Raw genomic sequence first — 18,241 nt, 5'->3', positions numbered from 1 at the left:
TCGGACACCTATGGTATACCTCCCACTCTTGTAAAATGCATTTGCTCACAGTGTCAGGCCCATGTCTCAGGAGAGAGGCAGGGACATACATGCTCCTGACCATCTGAGTTACAGCGAGGCAAACAGACCTACAGCCTCCCCCAACCCCTTCCTGTCTATTCTGGAGAGCCTAGGTATGGACTTCTCATGATTTCAAGCAAGAGAACCTTGTGGAAACTTCCAGCACCACAAGGGAGGGAGCGTGAGTTTGCAAGGCCCTCTCTGCAGCACAGACAGTTCCCTTGGCTCAGGTTAGAACAGGCACCAGGGATGGAGACTCTAGGTTTGCTGAGGGAGAAAGGCCAGTCAGTGCAGAGGAAATGGCTCTGCGACAGAGAGGCCTTGCTCAGTGGGAACCCCTAGCCATATGACAAGGTACCTATTAACACTGCGTCATCTGGGAACACAAGCTTACTCTTGACTCTATAGGCAGCAACCAAGAAGTGAGGGCTCTCTGGTCTGTGACAGATTGTCTCGCTGTCCTTGATCTAACAGAGAAGCCACCTCTCAGCCACTAAGTGGCAAGAATGTTCTTGATGTGGACCTCCATTTTCAGGACATCTGAACTCTCTCTCTGCCACCTTGACCTTCAGTAGAGCCTGGCTGCCTGCACTCACCCAGGCTGTTTTCTGAGGTCCCTGTCCTTGGCTTCTGCTGAGCCCTGCCCCCTTCCACTGCAACGAATCTGAATGAGGTAGGGTCTGAAGAATATGGCGGTGGAAAAGAGAGTAGCCTGGGACTTTTCCCATAATGTCTGAGTCAGTCAGCCCTCCCAAACCCTTGAAAGGGAGCTGCCGAGGGCATGTTTTACTTTAGGCACACAGTCTAGATTTCTTTACACCCACCCTTGTCATTTCTGGACAGGGGAACAGCCAGGATTGCATCTCTGGAGCTGGGAGGAAGGGTAATAGAGGTGACTTCCATAGAGACTAGAACTCCCTGAGTGCAGTAGGTCCCAGAGAGCATGCGTCGAGTGACAGTAACACCTTCCACCTCTACCTCCAGAGATGGAGTAAGGGGGCTCCCCAGATGCTAGCCCTTCCACACCATCTGAGAGAATGCATGGCCTGAATGTCCTCAGGTCCCTGGTCAGACTGTAGATTGGCTCCAAGCATTAAAGGAGACATGTTTGGCAGTCAGTCAGTCCTGTCTGTGTCTGTCAACCTCCCCTGGGGTTTGACTGCCACCTCTAAGCCTCAGACCTTCACTCCTTCCCAAATCCCCAGTCTCATGGTGGGCAGAAGCCAGAGCACCTGTGTTGGAATCCCAGCCCGGTCGCATTTCAGTGGAGTGCCCATCAGCAGGTTAACCAGCCATTCTTACTCTCAGTCCCTTGACCTAAAAACGCAGCGTGACTGTGCTCATCCCCTGCCTTGAGATGCCTGAGGGATCAGCTGAAGAGAGCCAAGGACACAGGCACCCAGGACAGTTCACAGGCCCAGCCAGGACAACACATGCTTCAGGGCACACAGGGAGGCCTTCGACTCAGCACGCAGGCCTAATTCGCCCCTCAGCAGCTTCCTGGTTGGTTATTCGGCCTCCTTTGCAAGGGAGCTGTGAGGTGTAGGCGCTGACTCAACACTGCCTCTCCATTTTGGTGACAACGTTTGGCATCAAAAGGTGGAGAGGGCCTCAGTGCTTCGGTTAGGAGATCCTGCTGCCTCAAACACAGAACAAGGCCCACTTCACCTTGCCCTACGCACCTAGGATAAGGACCCAAGATGTCCATTTCATACCCCCACCCCGCCCCCGCCCCATTTTGGTACCTCTGCAGCAATCCCTGAGTTGGACTGATGTTGGCAGAGCAACTTAACATTTTTGCCTCAGCCTGATGCCCAAGGTGCCTTTGCAGCCAGGATGGCAGAGCGGGCTGGTGTTGCCTTGAAAATACGGGACGCATCTGCCCCCTAGTGGCAGGGTCAGGAACAACTGCGGCTGCTTCCTCCTTGGCTTGGCAGCCTGGTGGCCAGACTTGAAGACTGGCTTTAGGTCACCAAAGGCTACAGATCCAAGCTGGGCCACAAGGTGGGGGCACGCTCCAGGTCTTAGTCTTGACTTTCACCCACAGAATTGTTTGCTAATTTTTTTTCACTCAGCAAATACGGAGTGTCAACATGTGAGACAGTATGGCTCCAAGCAGTGGTGGCTAAGACAGCCGATGACTCCAGCCACCTGACACCCGCCTCCTCACTCAAATGTGAAGTCGATCGATTGTACAAACAGAAGCGCCTTAGAAGTTCCTAAAGAGCTGAGAACCAGGCAGGAGACCACGGGGTGATGTAGCGGCTCCCGTCTCAGGTTTTAGGAGTTAAAGAGACTGCTGTGTAGGAACGACTAAGGTCTTTGTGTGAAGCCTTCTGTCTTAAGGAGCCACAGAGGCTGAAGAGTGGCATCTGCAGCAGATGATGCCGACAGCTCCTCACCTTCCCAGGCAGAGGCTTGAAACTGGACCCTCTGTGCATGCACAGAAATAAACTCAAAATAGATAAAGACGTCAGTGTAAACCTAGAAAGTATCAGCCTGATAGAAGGAAATGGGAGATTTCATGACCTTCTAGGTCAGTGGTTCTCAGCCTCCCTAAGCTGTGAACCTTTAGTATAGTTTCTCATGTCATGGTGACCCCCTTCTCCCAAGCCGTAAGATTATTTTCGTTGCTACTTCATAACTAATTTTGCTGCTGTTATGATTTATAAAGTAAATATCTGGATATGCATATCTGTTAAGCCATCCCTCGAAAGGGTCGTTCAACCCCCAAAAGGGGTTGTAAACCCCTGATCTAGACAGTGGCTCTTGCCCCCCAAACATAGGTATCAAGTAAAATAGACCTACACGTTGCATCAAAACAAGGCACTTCCACACAGTCAAGAAACAAGCAACAAAGCGAAGACAGATTGGAAAGCAAAAGAAAACGTTCCCAGCTGTAAGCTGCTAGGGTCTGGCTTCTGCAATGTCCGAGGAGCAGGGGCACTTAGCTTTCAGCAAACAAAATGCCTGACTGAAAATGGGCAAATAGTCTGGAAAATGACCTTTCTTGGCCATGCACCGAGAGCTATATTAAAAGTGGGTACTCTCGCTAGACACCAGACACATATAAACCGCAAACATGGTGAGTTCTTCCTACGTGTTTGTTAGGCCACCTAATGGCCAAGAGCACAAAAGCTAGCAAGGATTGGTGGGGATGTGAGAGGGCAGAGGCCACACACTGTTGGTGGGGACGCAGATATGACCATGTAGATCAGTATGCAGTGTTTTGTTTTTTAAAATGGATTAAAAAACACATCTACCACATTTCCCAGTCCCAAAGGGAATGAAGTTAGCATGTAAAAAGAATCACTTGCCTATGGGGTCCCTTCCTTAAATCTGTGCAGTGTAGCAAGACCTAGAATCATTGTGTCTATTGAACATAAAAGGTAAAGGGTAAAGTGTGTGTGTATGTGTGTGTGTGTGTGTTGTGAATATGTATGTGTGTATGTGAGAGGGGTGGGGAAAGGGAGATGGAGAGAAAGAGAGACAGAGACAGAGACAGAGAAACAGAGAGAGACAGAGATTCCATTTACATTGGGTACCTAACGTTGTCTTCAGGTGTGTAGAACAGAAGATATGTGGAGAGAGGCTGGAGGTAGGACTGGTAATAACACTGTAGTGGGTTCTGAGTGTTAGGCAGGATGGAGAGACCTGGTGGAGAGAGCACTGGGATTATGGGTTATAACATGATTGTGAACTTTAATGTGCTAAGATATTCTGAATGCTAAGTATGACACATAGACTAAGAGGCAGAGATGTGAATTAGCTGAATGGACTAATCATTTCACATACACACAGACATCAGAGAGTCACACTGGACACATGAAAAATATACAGCAGGAAATCTGGAAAACTACGAATGTCCTCTTACCTGGGGTTGTCATTCTATCCAGTGTGGTGTTTGTTAGGTGCTCAAGCAGGGCTCCCCAACTTTTCTCTTTCCTCAGAGGCAGGGAGCTTCCACCATCACTAGCCAGGGACAGATTTCTGGTGCCAAACACATTGTGTTTTGGTGTGATGCCAATAATTAAACACCAGTGCAGGAAGTGACGGGGAAGACAGCGTGTCAGACAGTTGGACCCTGCTTCCCCTACTTAGAACCTCTTAGGACCTTGGTCATGACATTGAAAATCCCAGTTTGGCCTTTCCCCTAAAGCCATGCTCCTGGATCTCATGAGTCACAAGGAAACTGGAGCATGTGGCCCCTTGGGCTTTCTGTTGCCATGTGGGACTCTACCCCAGCCAAGCTTGGTCTGGCTTTTGGAAAGGTGGCTTAAAGACACCACTGCTTTCATTAGAAGAAGGAGACAAACCCTTAATAATGAGCCTGACATATCTCACTCAGATCCAACTGTGTACCAGTGTGTTGATCATCTGTGGCAGGCTTGAGAAGACGATAGTATGATGTTTCCCTTGTCTACAGCATTGTATACAGCTGAATGGGGCCAGGTCTTCTGTTTAATCTGATTGTTGCTGGGGCTAGACTATCCATAGTGACATCTTCACCCACATGTGATCCTCTGCTGGGTGGTGTGATGAACCAGAGGCTAGCCAGGCATTTCTCCCTGGTGGTGACTCTACCTAGATCATTGGACCTTTCACTTGGTGGCTCAAGGCTGCAAGAGCTACATGAGGTCTACAGGGGGCGGCACCCCAATGTGTGTGTCCTTATGACATTCCAATAGACACAATAAAGGTCACAGGGCTAACCCAATGAGGGGTCACTGCTGCGGGAGGAAGCCTCAGAAAAGCAGGAATCCTGGGAAGTGTGCTACTGGTTGCCACCAGTAGGTGTCACCACTTTAACATGCGACAATAGGCGATTACAGTGCTGATGTTAGGAGCCCCTCATAAAGTGGTGTGGCTATATCCCCAACAGACTGGAGAATCGGGATCTATTTCATTGGAGCTCTCCTACCCAGATATAATTTTCACCTAGGAAATTCTAATGTTTTTCTCCTAGTTTTATCTGTGTTGCTGTCATAAATGCCCTATGAAAAAGAAACTTTTGGGGAAGATGGATTTTTTTTTTAAGCTCCAGGCTATAGTCTATCATTTCTGGGAGGTCACAGTGGCTACAACCTGAAACAACTAGTCACACCACATCCGCCCATGAGGGAAGAGAGAAATGTATGAATGCATAGTCATTTGTCTGATTGTTTGCTCGGTTTAGTGATTTCTTTGCTCTTTTACAGTTTAGGCCCTCCTTCCTGCCTAGGGAGTGGTGCTGCCCACAGTGGACCCTGTCTTTGCACATCTCTTAAGTATGTCAAGCCCCCGCAGACACGCCCTCAGGCCAATGTAGGCAACGCATCACCGGGTATCTCTTACCAGGTGATTTCAGGTTATGTCAAGTAGTCAGAGCTGATGTCATAGCTCCCATAACCAGATGTGTCAGAGGAAAACAAAGCAACAGAGTCTCTCTTGTGCTGAGGTGGAGGCTTTAGGAGCTGGTTCTCCCCATGACACAGTCTAGCCTTCAGACTGTCATCCCTCTGCAGTAGTTCGCTAGTTCATCCCTGCTGGAACAGCTGTCTGCACCAACATTTTACAATCCATTCTTCTTTTCTCTTGTCCTCAAAAGTGTCCTGGGAGAAAGTCCCCAGTAGGAACATTGGCAGTGGGGTCTGTGACAGCGAGTGCCTCAGCTGTCAGTCTCTAAATATAAGCTGTAAAGTAAAAATGACAACAGCAGCAGCAGCAGCAATAATAATAACTCAATGCCCACTGTTAGGTTGGTAGCATCATTATTTATTTCATTTTAAATATTCTTTTATTCTTTTATGTGTCTTCATGTTTTGACTGTGAATCTGTGCACCACATGAGGGCCTGTTGCCCCTAGAGGCCAGAAGAAGGTGTTAGGTTCCCTGGAAGGGGAATCATGGATAGTGTGATAATGATGATGCATGGGAATAATAATAAGTAAACATTATTATTAATTATTATTATTAACTAATGCTTATTATTGTTAATATATTCCCAGGCATTGATCTTAGTGTTCTTGCCTAGGTGTAGAAGCCTAGGTTAATCAGACTCCCTGACCACTGAACTGCCCTTGTCTTACTCTACATTTGCTTATCCTTTTGTTCCCATCCCTCATAGGTACCCAGGCTCCCAGGCTTGCTGTACACCTTCACACACACACACACACACACACACACACACACACACACACACACCCCTCGGAAGCACAGATTGTGATCTTCCATGTAATGTGCTGAATCTACAGAAAAGATACTAAGTCACCCATTGTATATGGATTTTAGGCCCACCCATGGTTAGAGATGTGGAAGGACCTTGGATGGGACACGGCATTAAACCTCAATAGCATCTGTTTGGCTCTGTTCCCATGGCAACAGTGACAAGCCTGGCTCTGATGGATGGACAGGGTGCCCGATTGCATATGTTCAGCCTTTGGTGTCTGCCACTTTATACCACACCTTGAATCGAAGAAGGATTTTTATTCTCGTTCCATGAGATTTGTCCTCTCACAGAGTGTAATCCAGTGGAGCCAGAGTTAATGTGGTCATCTAATTCTAGACTGTCCCCATTAGACTCCCAAAGAAACCTCATCCCATCTATAGACTCCCCCATCTCCCCCTCTCTCCTCTTCTCTGTCTTAAGGTGATCACTGGTCAGCTTTATGTCCCTCTGTTGAGCATCATAAGCAGATCTGCCATTTCTGAACATTTCATCCTGTGAGGAATCCTGTGATGTGTGGCCTTCCATGGCTGGCTTCCTTCCTTCAGCATAATGTTCAAGGTTCATCCACGTAGTACCATTCATTCCTTTGCCTGGCTGAGTAGTGTTCCGTGGCACACACACAGAACATTTTGTTTATCCCATCATCTGTGCACACATTCAGGGGAAAGAATTGGCATGGGTTAGAGCTGTGCTTGGAAGATATAGAGAACGGATATGATCAAGTCAGGAAGATTTCTCAGTCAGCAGGCTCATGAGACAAAGTTAGTATTTTAGTAAGTTGCTGTGACAATCAGGTCTGCAGGGAGTCAGAGACAGGAGCGAAGGAGGGCAGGCTACTACAGTAATCAGGACAGAAAGAGCAGGGACATCTTTGTGCCAGGTGCAACCTCCATTTCTCGCTGACTCCTCCCAGTTCCCCTTTTCTCTTTGCTCCCCCACAAGTCCCTCTCTGTCCTTCTCTGTCACATATCTCTCTGGGTTCTCTTCTCTCACTCACTTGCTTCCCTCCTTCCCTCTCTTCCAGTCTTTCTCTTCCATTCTCTCCCCTCTCCTATCCCTCCTTTTCTTTCTCCCTAGAGTTAATGTGGTCATCATCACTAATTCTAGACTGTCCCCATTAGTTCCCCAAAGAAACCTCATCCCATCTGCAGACTCCCCCATTTCCCTTCCCCTTTCTTACTCCCTCAACACTCCCTCATTCAGTTTTCCTTTATCTCTATTCTTTCTATTTCTCTCTCCTTTCCTCCCCTTCCCTGCCTATTTCCTTCTCTCCCCCTCTGCCTCCTGTGCTCCTCCCTCTTTCCCTCTCTCTTTTCCCCCTCCCATTGAGCCTGGAAGCAGCTTATCTCAGGCAGGAGGCCAGAGAGCTTTCAGCCCTGCCTCCTGTTTCCTTCTGCATGGCTGTTGAGGGTCAGCTGGTCGCACTCCTTCCTGGAATGAGCATGATGATAATTGCCTCTTGCACAATTATCTGCCAAGCTCTGTCGGTAATGAAATGAATGATTTAGTTATCCTTGTTAGGAATAGCCCACAATGCTCAGAAACTCATTATTGCAGCCACAAAGCTGGCAGGAATGCCCTCGGAGGCACCTGCAAGCGGCTTTTCCAATTAGCCCTCCCTTCTTTGCCAGAGACCACAGCCCCATCCAGCCCCCACAAAGTGCTGGAAGCATTTAAAGGGAAACCAAGAAACAAGCCCTGGGCAGAGCTTGCTGGACAAGCACAGGGCCTTGAGCTTGAGGTCTAGCTCTGCAAGAAATGTGAGTCTGGGCTGGGCTTCCTTTCTGCCACTTTGACCCACACATCATGAAGCTGCTTTCTCCCAGTGTATAGGAAGGATTACTAGAAGCTCCATGGTGATATTCACAGTGCAGAGGCCACTATAGTTCTGGGGAAAGCTTGCTTGGCCAGATAATGTACACACCCTATAGCACATTTCTATCTCCTACTGCCTCTCTGAGTGCTTTCCTTTTCCAAGGCTTCATAGTCATGGTTCAGCCTTGATTCCTGTCTCAGACTTTCTCTACTGCCTGCATCTGCTGCGAGTGTCTAGGCTTAGGTGGATAAAGAAGAACAGATAGAGGGGTGTATGGGCATGGCTGGAGAAAGTTGGACCCAGGGTCACAGAGGTACACAGAAGTGTGTGAGGGAAGTTGTTTCTCTTTTGGGAGATTCTATACAGAAGTAGGGAAAGAGTGGCCTGGAGCTAATTAAAAATGCTGTTTCAGTTAGAGAGTAGAAACACTGTTTCAGCTAGAGAAACACTGTTTCAGCTGGAGAGTAGAAACACTGTTTTAGTTAGAGAGTAGAAACACTGTTTCAGTTAGAGTAGAAACACTGTTTCAGTTAGAGAGTAGAAACACTGTTTCAGCTAGAGAGTAGAAACACTGTTTCAGCTAGAGAGTAGAAACACTGTTTCAGCTAGAGAGTAGAAACACTGTTTCAGTTAGAGAATAGAAATACTGTTTCAGTTAGAGAGTAGAGAGTGCCCCCCACAATTCAAGTCCCCTTCTAAATCAGAACCATTGCTCATTGACCACTCCCTGGGTAGCACACCTCAGAGACCTGTAGAGTGGGGTGGCTGCCTGAACCCAGGTCTGGTTCCACTGCCAAGATCAGCCTCGGCTTGTAGAGGGTTTCTGAGAAACAGGTGTTTGAGAACAGTGAAAGAAAGGACTCAAAGTCAATCATGGGGTATAAGCTGATGGCCTGTGCTCTGCTGGAGACAGCTTTCTCTAGACATCTTCAGACAGCTCATCCAGATAGCTTAGTTCTCATAGACCAGGCTTTTATTTTACATATCAGTTGTTCACCCCAGGTTTCCTTCTGATTATCCCATGAATCAATACTATGATCCCAGCCCCCTGATTCTTAGAAAGAGACAGCAAGTAGATTTTTTTCTTTTTTTTCCTTAACATTGCAAATGAATTCAGAGACCTGTCTGTTTATGTAAGCACAAACAATAATCTTAGCTAGGTGGGATCTTGCCCTGTGATCACCACTCCCCAAATCTCTTTATCTCCCTCCTTAATATTTTTCTGACAAGCAGGCTTATAGTGCCACTGCATCTCTTTTAGGTCCATGAAACCCCTCATAGAAGTCATATTGCATTATTATATTTTGCATAGTTGAGAAATTATATATATATTATATATTTTATCTCATGTGTATTGGTGTCAGATTCCTCTGGAGTTACAGACAGTTGTGGGCTGCCATGTGGGTGCTGGGAATTGAACATGAGTCCTCTGGAGGAGCTGTCAGTGCCCTTAAAAATTGAGCAACCTCTCCAGCTCCCATGCACACTATCCGAGTTCTTTCCCACAGCCTTAAGAGCTGTCCTAAAGGTCTTAGTGTTTACCATATTGCTTCCAGGATTCATGCTGTCCCAGATTATCATAGAGTCATAAACCTTGGCAGAGAGGAAATTTCCCCAAAGGAAGAACATAAAGAACAAAGAAGCCTTGTACCTAGCAACTGTCAACAGTTGTGGAGGCCCACACCCAGCTGGCTCTGCTCCAGAGGTAGAAAACCATGTCACTGTCCCTTCCACATGGCCATGAAAGACTCAGTGCTCCACCCCTTCTATGGTTCCAGTCTGGATAACTCATGTTCATTCACACCTGTACTTGGCTCTAAAGCCTCCGGCAAGTCATTCTATAAAAAAATTGAGGCAACTTACAAACATAATGATGAAGCAAATGGATTGACTAGATGCTAAGAGAGAGACACAATGGGCAGATTCCACTGGGGTTAACAAGACAGGATGGCCCCTGACCATCTCTGCTGTGACCAGAGAGGCTGTCCCCAGGACAGTTAACTCTGAGAGCAGGAAAGATGCACTGAGAATCAGTGGGTGGTGCTGTCTCTGAGAAGGGGCTTCCCTGGGCAACACTAGTATGGTGGCCAGTAATGATGAGGACAAAGCATAAACTGGTTCTGTTATTCCTGCTGTTGTTGGTCATTTCTGAAGTCTTATGAAAATCACCAACAGTGTTTTTGTCTATAGTAATGAGAGAGAGGGAGGGGCAGGACAGAAACTTTCTCCTATTTGCATGGAGGTGAGAACCATCTCCCCAGGACCCCTTGTTTCCCAAGAAACTACTGAAGTCTGGCTATTCTGTATCCCAAGGGTTAGAAAACCCTTGCTTTGATCTCAGTGGAAGGAGAATTATCAGAAAGGAAGGAAGGAAAGAAGGAAAGAAAGGAGGGAGGGAGGAGAGAAGAGGAATGGAGAAAGAGGCAGACAGAAGAGAGGAGGAAGAGAGAAAATAGAGAAGGAAGGAGACAGTGAGAGTGGGATTGTGGAAGATATGGAGGCAGAAAGGTAGGGGGAGGAGGGAGGGAGAAGGAGGGAAAGGGAGAGGGAGGAAAGGTTTTTGTTACTATCTGCACTGGAATATTGTTAGACGATATACAAATATGATAGATAAGGGCAGCCTCTTCTTGTGCATCGAGGCTGATTATTCTCCACCTTGCAGGAGAGCCCCTGACCCCCGTGAGCAAGTACATCCCACTTATCAAGGGTGTGGCTCTGATCTGCAAACTGCCTGGACCTCAATCTCAGCCCTGCCACTTCCAAGCTGTGTGATGCTAAACACACAGGTTTCTTAACCTTTCCCTGCTGCACTTCTCTCATTAGCAAAAGCTAATCGTACATACAATTTCTAGTTCTCCACCTCGGGGCTGGCCTGCCTCCCTCAGCTGTGAGTCAGTAATCCAGAATCTCCTCCACAGGCTGTGGTGTTGTTCAGATAACAGGTGGCTAAGTAAGGTTGGAGGTGAAACACCCATGTCTCGACTGTTTGGGGTAGACAGAGCTCTCAGTGGTGTCTAGCCAAGAGTCCTTTTCAGTCTGGGGTGCTAGTAGTCACACCTTTCCCTAATGTGGATGATGTATAAGCCTATGGGAGCACCTAGTGTGTGTGTTTGTGGGGGGGGTAGTCAGTGAACAGCTTCTTCTAGCAGACATTCTCTTCATACAATCTGTTTCACCCTAGAGTAAAGGGACATCACAGGCTTTCAGGTCCTACATGGAGATCTCTCAAGACTCTCATGGCAATTGTAAGGGTCGGGAGTGTGGAGACACAAGGTGGGAGCTGGCAGCAGCAGAGGGAGCCCAGTCTTCAGCTGGAAGACTTTTGCCTTCTGAGAACTTCATCTCTAGGGTTTAGTCCCAAGATGTTTACATAAGGCTGTTCGGTATAGCTAGTGGCCATACCCTACATGGCATTTGCAGCCTGCCCTATGATCAGACTTCAGGAGGTATTGACAATGCTTGTCATGGGTTGGGTGGGCAAAGGACAGTGGTGTGTATGTGGGAGGTGTCTTGGATAAGGAAGGGAGTTCCAAACAAGGAACACCCAGGCCTGCTACACCAAGGTCAGGCAGTCCACAACAGCTGATAGGAGGCTGTTGCATGGGATTCAACCAGATTAGGACCTCCTTCCTAGTGAATGGTACACCAGGAACATACAGCGACAGCCAGGTGGCTAAAGGAAAGCATAAGAACAGGACAAACAAGAAGCATGTCAGCTTGACACCCCCAGGGTGAAGCTACCCTGCTACAGGAAGCTATGGCCACACTAACACAGCAGAAGAACAAGAAAATGGCCTCAAAGTCCACCTTGTAAAAATGATAGATGCCTTTAAAGAGGAAAGAAATAAATCCCTCAAAGAAATACAGAAAAATGCAGTCAACCAAGCAGAGGCCTTTAAAGAGTAAATTATTAATTTCTTGAAAGAAAGAAAGAAAGAAAGAAAGAAAGGAAGGAAGAAAGGAAGAAAGAAACAAACAACAGAAAAATACGATTAAATGGGTAGGGGTGTTGGATAAAAGTGTTTGTGACCTGAAAATGAAAATGGAGGCTATAACTAAAAGGTAATGTGAGGAATCCTGTAGATGAAATGCTCAGGAAAGAACAGGACCAACCAAATTAAACACCAACAACAGAATATAAAACTGGTTAAAAAAGAAAAAAGGTCTCAGGATTAGGAAAGACGATGGAAGAAATGGGTGCATCAGTCAAAGGAGATGTTAAACCTGAAAGGCCCAACACAAACCATCCTGAAAACGTAGGCTACTATGAAAAGACTTAAATTAGAATAATAAAATAATAAAATAATAAAAATAGAAGATGAAGAGTCCCAACTCCAAGGACCTGCAAATATTTTCAGCAAAACCATAGGGAAAAAAAAAAAACAACCCTTAAACCTGAAGGAAGAGATGGGTGTACACACACAAGAGGTTACTGAACAGCAGTTAGATTGGACCAGAAAAAAAAACCTTCCCACCACATAAAAATCAAAAGGGTCAATGTACAGAACAAATAAACAATATTACAAGGAGCAAGAGAAACAGGCCAGGTGAGATTAAAAAAAAAAAAAATCAGGACCTTCCTTTTGGTTCCCATCTGTGCCTGGGAGTAGATCCTGGGTTCCAGCCCCACCCACACCCCACCCACAGACAACTTGACCCCCAGGAGTTCTTATGCTTCGAGGCTCATAGATGAGCCACCCCCCACCCCCCATCCCCACACTAGCCAAATACCTGGCCTAACTGGGACCCCTGGGGAGTCCCAGAAGAATCAAGGTTAATTTGGAGAAGGAAGTAAGGGAGAAAAGCGAGAGCATCTCAGACACACATAAGTTGGTAGGGAGTGCCAGGAAATGAAAGAATCAGATTGTTGCAGAACAGCACGTAGGTCTCTGGTGTGGAGGTTCTGGATGGAACAAGGACCAGCTGAAGATACTATTCGAATAATTTAAGTGGGATTCTTTCGGGTGGAAAGTGGCACACGGTAGGGCCGGGAAGAGTGCAAAGACTCGTCTTCTGATTGGAGGCCAGCTAAGACTCTTTCCTGGCAATGTCACAGACAGGATGGAGCAAAGGGGTGAGTTCAAATACCGTGTGTACCCATGTGTGCGCACAGCCCAGCATGTGCAACCTGCCCTGGTTCTTTTCCATGTCTACATTGCCTTGGTGGCAGGTGTGGAAGCTGGCGAGCTCCTCGCTGTGATCTGTTGAGTCTTGAAACTGCGGCACGGTTTCCTAAGGAGCCTTGTGGAACGAGGTGCCCTGGGGTTGACGGGAGCCAGACACAGGTGTCCAGAGGCTGGGTGACTTAGTCCAGGGAGTTGGTTTCTAAACTGGAACATTTTCCCTTGGTTTTATAAAGGGGGGGATGGATTGTACCCAGGAGAGCTATTTGGATGGACATTCATTTTAAGCTCAGTTCTTTAGGCACAGAGTGAGGGAGGTGCTGGGGAGATTTGATCTGTAGCCTGTAGTGACTGCAGCTTCCCTTCAGATTGTTGGAGAGCTGGAGGGAAAATAAGGACTCCGTAGGCTGAGAAGGAGACACCTGACTCTTCAGCTCTGTGAGAAAGAGACAGGGAGGCAAGAGACTCAAGCCTGGGACAGGGAGGACATAGGAACACTCAGACAGGGATGGGGGTTGCAGGGGAAGGTGCCTAAGTTGGGACAAGGAGGTTACAGGGTGCTAGGGAGGCCCCATGCACTCTGTTTCTAGCTATCGTTATCTATCTATCTATCTATCTATCTATCTATCTATCTATCTATCTATCTATCTATCTATCTATCGCTTTGAGACAAAACCTTTTCATGTAGCCCATGTCAGCTTTGTGTTTCTATTGACCTGGTAAGAGCTAAGACAGGACATTGTGAGACAGTCGGCAGTGGGACAATAAGACCACCCACTTCCATGTGGTGCTGCCCTCCATTCCTGTGGTGTCTCTTATTCTCTGACTGTAAGAAAAGCAGGATGTCCAGTCAGGGACACAGATGGCTTTGGTGTGTGTGTGTGTGTGTGTGTGTGTGTGTGTGTGTGTGTGTGTGTGTGTGTGGTATGTATGTGTGTGTGGTATGTGTGTATGTGTGTGTGTGTATTGTGGTGTGTGTGGTATGTGTGTATGTGTGTGTGTATTGTGGTGTGTGTGTGTGTATTGTGGTGTGTGTGTGTGTGTGTGTGTGTGTGTGTGTGTGTGTGTGGTGTATGAACATGTGTGTGGGTGTGAGAAGCATCAAAAGGATCATCAGCAGACCAGAGCACAGGATCAGAGTTTCTGGGCAGGGTGGGTAGGGCAAGGTCCTGCCTGTGTCAGCCCAGAGGATGCTCCATCAGACTCCTGTCAGCCTGCATAGCTGGAGCAGCAATCCTGGTTGCACTCACCGAGGAGGAGCCAAGAGCAGCCCCAAGACAGAGTAAGTAGAGCTGTGGAGGACCCGAGGGCTCGGTGGGAGGCTGAAGAAGCCAGGGATGCTCGGTCAGACTCGGCCTTATAGTCTGAGATAAAAGAGAAATGGAAGATGGGGTATCTCTGTGCCTGCCTTTCCCTGTCCTCCAACCCCTGCTTGATATTTCTGTCCGATGAACCCTGCCATCTCAAAGCTACTGGTAGAGACTTGAAATTCGAAATAGAGTAATTAAAGGTGTGAGCACAAGGACCTGTGTGGCCCATAGTTTGCCCCACAGGGTGTGGGTAGTGGGTGTCTGGTATCCCAGTGGCCAGCCAGGAGATGGGAAGGGAATCTCAGGTTGATAGACCCACAGAGGGAGGCAGGTGGGTTTAGACAAGATGCAAATCTTATTTCTGCTTACAGGTGCTCCCTTAGAATGCCGTGGAAAGTGTGGAGCACACAGGCCCAGGACTCGGACAACAGAGGTAGGGATCATGGAAACTCTCTTGTTTTCTCAGCCGACCGACCTGACATTCTGAGGATAAGAGGTAGCTTTGCAGCTGGTTGAGGAGGATTTGGGATGGGCGAGCAGCTCCTCCAATGGCCATTGCCCCCTCTCTACGTCTCTAGACTCAAGAAAACTCCCAGCTTCTGGTACATATGCCACTCCCGGAGAACTTAAGAAACTTCCTTGATCTCAGCCTTCTCTGAGTGGCAGTGGGCCCCATGGTTTAAGCCCTAAAGGGACCCTCAGGAGTTGGCAGGATCCCTTGCTGCCTTGTGGTCCTGGTGTCCTTTCCAAGGCATATACTCTGAGCGATGCAGCTCTTTTCCTTTCTGGAGCATCAAAGGGGTAAGTCAAACCATGGGTGTCTACACAGAAGGTTAGAAGGCCTTGGAGGAGTCACCATAGCACCTGAGGCTCTTGTCACCTCTGGCCATTCCATCCCTGTGACCAACCTCAGCAGACTGCCTTAACCAGAAGTAGGGAAGTCAGGCAGCCAGATGGCCAATGTGGAATTCACCATGTCCCCACCTCCTCACCCCCACCATTTCTTCTTGCTGCTGTGAGCCCCTCCCAATCCAGAGCCTGTGGAAATCACCATGTTGCTCCATGACTTATTTCTGTCTCCCTCCCAGGTTTCAATGGCAGGGCCTGTGACTTACTAATCTCTTTAAAGACAAGAAGACGAGCCCTGCAGGAGTAGCTGATACCATTTGGTACCATGAGGGGGCATTGATACCTCACAGGACCAGAAATGTGCTCTAAAGAGCTTTTCTTTTTATTGGGAGAGCCAGCCTCCTCCTGTGGCCATCCCAAACCTCTGTAAACTGTGTCTCACCTGTACCAGTTCCTTACTCAGAATCCTCAGAAGTCCCTCTTGGTTTCCATGACCCTGGAGGCAGGTGTTTCATCCGTGTGTATTGGTGCTCAAAACAGTGCTCAGAGGAACAAGAGTTGAATCACCATCCACCTATGGATCCCGAGAAGTTCAGCCATACTTGGGTGCCACATATTCTCAATCCACCAGAAAGCGGCACCTCCCCCCATTTGTCGAGGCTAGTCTACTTCTGACCTATGGTATATCTGCCATTCTCTTGGCACAAGCTTTGGAGGTTGGAGTGCATCTTCCATCCCCAGCCAGGCCTTGAGCTCCTGGTAGATAGGAAGGATGCGTGTCCAAGCTTATGTTCAGCTCAGCCACTTGGTGCCCAGTGGAGTAGTCCCATAGTGTCACTAAAAGCTTTGTGACTTTGTGACTTGATCCTCACCTTCAGCCCAGTCCTTCAAGTTCACGACTCTCTGGTTTCTGACTGACCATAGCTCCTTCTACTAGCCATTCAACTACAGTAAGCTGGGGCTGAAGCCTGGGGCTGAGGACAGGTCAGGAAGCTGGGAAGTAAATTATGTTCCAGAGGAAGTGATGCAAATTGAGAAGGTCAATGACCCTGGGGTCTTTGGACAGCAGTCAGTGAACTGGATCTCTTGGCACTCATTTTGTATGCATAAACTGAATCACAATATCTACCCATTAAAGGGAAGTTTTGGAAAGAAGATTGAACTAGATGATGCTTGGGCCTTTCCCTCTGGGACTGGCACAGCTTAGTCATAGCTAAGGGAAAGTCACATCATTATTGGTAGTGGTTCTAGCTCAATTGGAGCAGCATAGAAGTTTCTGGATTGAAAAATCCAATCTGAGGTCTGATAAGATGCTGTGTGGCAAATGGGTCTACAGCCATGGGACCTGGCCAGAGCCTTAGGGGCAGAGAAACAGCTACCCAGAAACAACTCAGCCTCAGGCTCTCTGCCTCAGACCTGCATGCGACATCCAAGAATCTGCTTTGATTTTCTCTATTTTTCCTTCTCTTCTTTCCTTAGGCTTTTTCAGGGTTGGGGATTGAACCTAGGGCATCTCAAACAGACTCTATCACGGAGTTACATCTTCAGTTCTTACTGTTTATGTTTGAAACAGAGTTAGTAACTCTCTGGAGCTGCTCTTAAGCTCACTAAAACAGGCTTTAAATTTTTAGTCCTCCTGCCTCAGTCTCCCCAGTACCTAGGATGACAGGCTAAGAGTCTGAGTTTTCAACAAACGCAATCCTCCCACAGAGAAAGATCCGGCTTAGCGGATTTGGAATTCCCTTTTTATTCACACAAGGTGCTTCTCTCCTTCTCTCCCAAGCTAACAGTCATTTGCCTGCAGACATTGTGGGAGCAGAAAGTCCACAGAAACAGCCATTGGGAAAGGCTGACTTCCCCTCATTAGCCCTGTGCTCAGTAGGATGTAGCATCGCTGAACTTCTCCTTTACGCCCAGCAGATGGCAACAGCGTGCTGCTGTTGCTGCTGCTAATGTTCGAATGGCGCCGAATTATTTGCAAGGTAAAAATCCTCCAACTGCTCCTATATGGAGTTCTGTCAGGCAGGCCTGGGTGGCATTCCAGGTATCCAGTGCAGGCACCTTCCTTCAGCTGGATGTAGACGTTTCGTCCCAGTACCCGGCTCCTCCTTCATCCATGCACTTGCAGCGAGGTGGGTACCTCCCACCCATTAGCGGCTAGATTCTGGAGCAAATCAAAACGGAATACTGAACGCTTTAAATAGCAATATGTGACAAAGATCATCAGACAAGGTCATCTTTACATGCCAGTTGGGAGGAGAGCCCAGCGGGGGAACCCAGAGGATCTGCAGGACCATGTGGATAGATCAGATCACAACGCACATGTGGTAGTGTAGAAAGAAGGGGACTCTTTCTTATGAACCTTTTGCCCCGATCATTGCCTAGGTTATGGGAGGAGGCAGGACAGCATGTCTGCAGGATCCTAGTCTCTGAAACCAGACTACTCAAATCCCACATTAATTGTGTGCCTTTGGATAAGAGTCTAAACATCTGGAGCCACAGTTTCCTTATCTGTAAGGCGGAGGCCATGGGAGCATAAATTGCCGACTACTTTGGATTGCTGAAATGATTTTAGATTCATTTAATGTACTTGGCATACAATAGGTGCTAAACAGATGTTCGATTGCTGGCATTTTTCTTTTCAGCTTTTCCTTCAGTAAAACAAGTAAATTGCCTTGCCCTTTCCAAGGGGGTATGTGAAGTTCCAGGAGACAAGCTTAGAGAAAGAAGGCCCCTAGAATGGACGCCCTCACTCATCTCTCTCCAGGTCTTCCTTCTGTAAGAACTGACAGCAGCTCCATTTCCGGTGTGTCTACAGCCACACCATCACGCTCTTCAATTGGTGGGCTGGTGTCCAGCATGTTCTGGCCTGGAAG

At 47.7% G+C, this 18,241-nt stretch overlaps 1 long non-coding RNA gene across 4 annotated transcripts in view; it reads left to right on the top strand.

Annotated features, from left to right (window-relative positions):
• LOC120102392 (uncharacterized) overlaps nt 1–18,241 on the top strand; it is a 66,277-nt gene that overhangs the window by 46,143 nt on the left and 1,893 nt on the right. Inside the window, exons 1-3 of one of the 4 annotated variants that reach the window (XR_005503900.2) lie at nt 1–14,488; nt 14,888–14,949; nt 18,011–18,241. The exon at nt 1–14,488 is cut by the window's left edge and continues 46,143 nt beyond it. This is a non-coding gene — a long non-coding RNA (uncharacterized LOC120102392). The other 3 variants (XR_005503899.2, XR_005503898.2, XR_005503897.2) reach the window with 3 other exon arrangements.

Source organism: Rattus norvegicus, chromosome 4 (genome assembly GCF_036323735.1).
Source record: "Rattus norvegicus strain BN/NHsdMcwi chromosome 4, GRCr8, whole genome shotgun sequence".
NCBI classification, from domain to species: Eukaryota; Metazoa; Chordata; class Mammalia; order Rodentia; family Muridae; genus Rattus; species Rattus norvegicus.
This window is presented reverse-complemented; position numbering and strand designations above follow the sequence as displayed.